The sequence below is a fragment of the Pempheris klunzingeri genome, chromosome 11 (assembly GCF_042242105.1).
Source record: "Pempheris klunzingeri isolate RE-2024b chromosome 11, fPemKlu1.hap1, whole genome shotgun sequence".
In the NCBI taxonomy this organism is placed as follows: domain Eukaryota; kingdom Metazoa; phylum Chordata; class Actinopteri; order Acropomatiformes; family Pempheridae; genus Pempheris; species Pempheris klunzingeri.
In genome coordinates, this window is record NC_092022.1 from 494,860 (window position 1) to 500,859 (window position 6,000).

Consider the following 6,000-nt stretch of genomic DNA (forward strand, 5'->3'; position numbering starts at 1 on the left):
CCAAAATGGACACTGTTGAATACAGACAAATTATCTTAAGAAACTTCATCCAACTACTGTAATTCATCATCTTGAACTATTCTGAGTGTTTCCTGTACAGAAGTTCAGGTTTGCCAGCCCCTGGAAAGACAATTCACCTCCTGTGTCTAAAATGGGCTGGTGAGAATTGTGAATTAGAATGGAGAATTAGAATGGTGAGAGAAAGCCAAAATGGACACTGTTGAATACAGACAAATTAGCTTAAGAAACTTGATCTTACTAATGTAATTCAACATCTTTAACTATTCTGAGTGTTTTCTGGGCGGAAATGTAAGTCTATCAGTCCATAGTAACACATTTCACCTCCTGTGTCTAAAATAGGCTTAGAATGGTGAGAGAAAGCCAAAATGGACACTGTTGAATACAGACAAATTATCTTAAGAAACTTGATCTTACTAATGTAATTCATCATCTTTAACTATTCTGAGTGTTTTCTGGGCGGAAATGTAAGTCTATCAGTCCATAGTAACACATTTCACCTCCTGTGTCTAAAATAGGCTAAGAATGGTGAGAGAAAGCCAAAATGGACACTGTTGAATACAGACAAATTACTTAAGAAACTTCATCCAACTACTGTAATTCATCATCTTGAACTATTCTGAGTGTTTCCTGTACAGAAGTTCAGGTTTGCCAGCCCCTGGAAAGACAATTCACCTCCTGTGTCTAAAATAGGCTGGTGAGAATGGTGAGAGAAAGCCAAAATGGACACTGTTGAATACAGACAAATTATCTTAAGAAACTTGATCTTACTAATGTAATTCATCATCTTTAACTATTCTGAGTGTTTTCTGGGCGGAAATGTAAGTCTATCAGTCCATAGTAACACATTTCACCTCCTGTGTCTAAAATAGGCTTAGAATGGTGAGAGAAAGCCAAAATGGACACTGTTGAATACAGACAAATTATCTTAAGAAACTTCATCCAACTACTGTAATTCATCATCTTGAACTATTCTGAGTGTTTCCTGTACAGAAGTTCAGGTTTGCCAGCCCCTGGAAAGAAAATTCACCTCCTGTGTCTAAAATAGGCTGGTGAGAATGGTGAGAGAAAGCCAAAATGGACACTGTTGAATACTGACAAATTATCTTAAGAAACTTCATCCAACTACTGTAATTCATCATCTTGAACTATTCTGAGTGTTTCCTGTACAGAAGTTCAGGTTTGCCAGCCCCTGGAAAGACAATTCACCTCCTGTGTCTAAAATAGGCTGGTGAGAATGGTGAGAGAAAGCCAAAATGGACACTGTTGAATACTGACAAATTATCTTAAGAAACTTCATCCAACTACTGTAATTCATCATCTTGAACTATTCTGAGTGTTTCCTGTACAGAAGTTCAGGTTTGCCAGCCCCTGGAAAGACAATTCACCTCCTGTGTCTAAAATAGGCTTAGAATGGTGAGAGAAAGCCAAAATGGACACTGTTGAATACAAACAAATTATCTTAAGAAACTTCATCCAACTACTGTAATTCATCATCTTGAACTATTCTGAGTGTTTCCTGTACAGAAGTTCAGGTTTGCCAGCCCCTGGAAAGACAATTCACCTCCTGTGTCTAAAATAGGCTTAGAATGGTGAGAGAAAGCCAAAATGGACACTGTTGAATACAGACAAATTATCTTAAGAAACTTCATCCAACTACTGTAATTCATCATCTTGAACTATTCTGAGTGTTTTCTGGGCGGAAATGTAAGTCTATCAGTCCATAGTAACACATTTCACCTCCTGTTTCTAAAATAGGCTTAGAATGGTGAGAGAAAGCCAAAATGGACACTGTTGAATACAGACAAATTATCTTAAGAAACTTCATCCAACTACTGTAATTCATCATCTTGAACTATTCTGAGTGTTTCCTGTACAGAAGTTCAGGTTTGCCAGCCCCTGGAAAGACAATTCACCTCCTGTGTCTAAAATAGGCTGGTGAGAATGGTGAGAGAAAGCCAAAATGGACACTGTTGAATACAGACAAATTATCTTAAGAAACTTCATCCAACTACTGTAATTCATCATCTTGAACTATTCTGAGTGTTTCCTGTACAGAAGTTCAGGTTTGCCAGCCCCTGGAAAGACAATTCACCTCCTGTGTCTAAAATAGGCTGGTGAGAATGGTGAGAGAAAGCCAAAATGGACACTGTTGAATACAGACAAATTATCTTAAGAAACTTGATCTTACTAATGTAATTCATCATCTTGAACTATTCTGAGAGTTTTCTGGGCGGAAATGTAAGTCTATCAGTCCATAGTAACACATTTCACCTCCTGTGTCTAAAATAGGCTTAGAATGGTGAGAGAAAGCCAAAATGGACACTGTTGAATACAGACAAATTATCTTAAGAAACTTGATCCAACTACTGTAATTCATCATCTTGAACTATTCTGAGTGTTTTCTGGGCGGAAATGTAAGTCTATCAGTCCATAGTAACACATTTCACCTCCTGTTTCTAAAATAGGCTTAGAATGGTGAGAGAAAGCCAAAATGGACACTGTTGAATACAGACAAATTATCTTAAGAAACTTCATCCAACTACTGTAATTCATCATCTTGAACTATTCTGAGTGTTTCCTGTACAGAAGTTCAGGTTTGCCAGCCCCTTGAAAGACAATTCACCTCCTGTGTCTAAAATAGGCTGGTGAGAATGGTGAGAGAAAGCCAAAATGGACACTGTTGAATACTGACAAATTATCTTAAGAAACTTCATCCAACTACTGTAATTCATCATCTTGAACTATTCTGAGTGTTTCCTGTACAGAAGTTCAGGTTTGCCAGCCCCTGGAAAGACAATTCACCTCCTGTGTCTAAAATAGGCTTAGAATGGTGAGAGAAAGCCAAAATGGACACTGTTGGATACAGACAAATTATCTTAAGAAACTTCATCCAACTACTGTAATTCATCATCTTGAACTATTCTGAGTGTTTTCTGGGCGGAAATGTAAGTCTATCAGTCCATAGTAACACATTTCACCTCCTGTTTCTAAAATAGGCTTAGAATGGTGAGAGAAAGCCAAAATGGACACTGTTGAATACAGACAAATTATCTTAAGAAACTTCATCCAACTACTGTAATTCATCATCTTGAACTATTCTGAGTGTTTCCTGTACAGAAGTTCAGGTTTGCCAGCCCCTGGAAAGACAATTCACCTCCTGTGTCTAAAATAGGCTGGTGAGAATGGTAAGAGAAAGCCAAAATGGACACTGTTGAATACAGACAAATTATCTTAAGAAACTTCATCCAACTACTGTAATTCATCATCTTGAACTATTCTGAGTGTTTCCTGTACAGAAGTTCAGGTTTGCCAGCCCCTGGAAAGACAATTCACCTCCTGTGTCTAAAATGGGCTGGTGAGAATTGTGAATTAGAATGGAGAATTAGAATGGTGAGAGAAAGCCAAAATGGACACTGTTGAATACAGACAAATTAGCTTAAGAAACTTGATCTTACTAATGTAATTCAACATCTTTAACTATTCTGAGTGTTTTCTGGGCGGAAATGTAAGTCTATCAGTCCATAGTAACACATTTCACCTCCTGTGTCTAAAATAGGCTTAGAATGGTGAGAGAAAGCCAAAATGGACACTGTTGAATACAGACAAATTATCTTAAGAAACTTGATCTTACTAATGTAATTCATCATCTTTAACTATTCTGAGTGTTTTCTGGGCGGAAATGTAAGTCTATCAGTCCATAGTAACACATTTCACCTCCTGTGTCTAAAATAGGCTAAGAATGGTGAGAGAAAGCCAAAATGGACACTGTTGAATACAGACAAATTACTTAAGAAACTTCATCCAACTACTGTAATTCATCATCTTGAACTATTCTGAGTGTTTCCTGTACAGAAGTTCAGGTTTGCCAGCCCCTGGAAAGACAATTCACCTCCTGTGTCTAAAATAGGCTGGTGAGAATGGTGAGAGAAAGCCAAAATGGACACTGTTGAATACAGACAAATTATCTTAAGAAACTTGATCTTACTAATGTAATTCATCATCTTTAACTATTCTGAGTGTTTTCTGGGCGGAAATGTAAGTCTATCAGTCCATAGTAACACATTTCACCTCCTGTGTCTAAAATAGGCTTAGAATGGTGAGAGAAAGCCAAAATGGACACTGTTGAATACAGACAAATTATCTTAAGAAACTTCATCCAACTACTGTAATTCATCATCTTGAACTATTCTGAGTGTTTCCTGTACAGAAGTTCAGGTTTGCCAGCCCCTGGAAAGAAAATTCACCTCCTGTGTCTAAAATAGGCTGGTGAGAATGGTGAGAGAAAGCCAAAATGGACACTGTTGAATACTGACAAATTATCTTAAGAAACTTCATCCAACTACTGTAATTCATCATCTTGAACTATTCTGAGTGTTTCCTGTACAGAAGTTCAGGTTTGCCAGCCCCTTGAAAGACAATTCACCTCCTGTGTCTAAAATAGGCTGGTGAGAATGGTGAGAGAAAGCCAAAATGGACACTGTTGAATACTGACAAATTATCTTAAGAAACTTCATCCAACTACTGTAATTCATCATCTTGAACTATTCTGAGTGTTTCCTGTACAGAAGTTCAGGTTTGCCAGCCCCTGGAAAGACAATTCACCTCCTGTGTCTAAAATAGGCTTAGAATGGTGAGAGAAAGCCAAAATGGACACTGTTGAATACAAACAAATTATCTTAAGAAACTTCATCCAACTACTGTAATTCATCATCTTGAACTATTCTGAGTGTTTCCTGTACAGAAGTTCAGGTTTGCCAGCCCCTGGAAAGACAATTCACCTCCTGTGTCTAAAATAGGCTGGTGAGAATGGTGAGAGAAAGCCAAAATGGACACTGTTGAATACAGACAAATTATCTTAAGAAACTTCATCCAACTACTGTAATTCATCATCTTGAACTATTCTGAGTGTTTCCTGTACAGAAGTTCAGGTTTGCCAGCCCCTGGAAAGACAATTCACCTCCTGTGTCTAAAATAGGCTGGTGAGAATGGTGAGAGAAAGCCAAAATGGACACTGTTGAATACAGACAAATTATCTTAAGAAACTTGATCTTACTAATGTAATTCATCATCTTTAACTATTCTGAGTGTTTTCTGGGCGGAAATGTAAGTCTATCAGTCCATAGTAACACATTTCACCTCCTGTGTCTAAAATAGGCTTAGAATGGTGAGAGAAAGCCAAAATGGACACTGTTGAATACAGACAAATTATCTTAAGAAACTTCATCCAACTACTGTAATTCATCATCTTGAACTATTCTGAGTGTTTCCTGTACAGAAGTTCAGGTTTGCCAGCCCCTGGAAAGACAATTCACCTCCTGTGTCTAAAATAGGCTGGTGAGAATGGTAAGAGAAAGCCAAAATGGACACTGTTGAATACAGACAAATTATCTTAAGAAACTTCATCCAACTACTGTAATTCATCATCTTGAACTATTCTGAGTGTTTCCTGTACAGAAGTTCAGGTTTGCCAGCCCCTGGAAAGACAATTCACCTCCTGTGTCTAAAATGGGCTGGTGAGAATTGTGAATTAGAATGGAGAATTAGAATGGTGAGAGAAAGCCAAAATGGACACTGTTGAATACAGACAAATTAGCTTAAGAAACTTGATCTTACTAATGTAATTCAACATCTTTAACTATTCTGAGTGTTTTCTGGGCGGAAATGTAAGTCTATCAGTCCATAGTAACACATTTCACCTCCTGTGTCTAAAATAGGCTTAGAATGGTGAGAGAAAGCCAAAATGGACACTGTTGAATACAGACAAATTATCTTAAGAAACTTGATCTTACTAATGTAATTCATCATCTTTAACTATTCTGAGTGTTTTCTGGGCGGAAATGTAAGTCTATCAGTCCATAGTAACACATTTCACCTCCTGTGTCTAAAATAGGCTAAGAATGGTGAGAGAAAGCCAAAATGGACACTGTTGAATACAGACAAATTACTTAAGAAACTTCATCCAACTACTGTAATTCATCA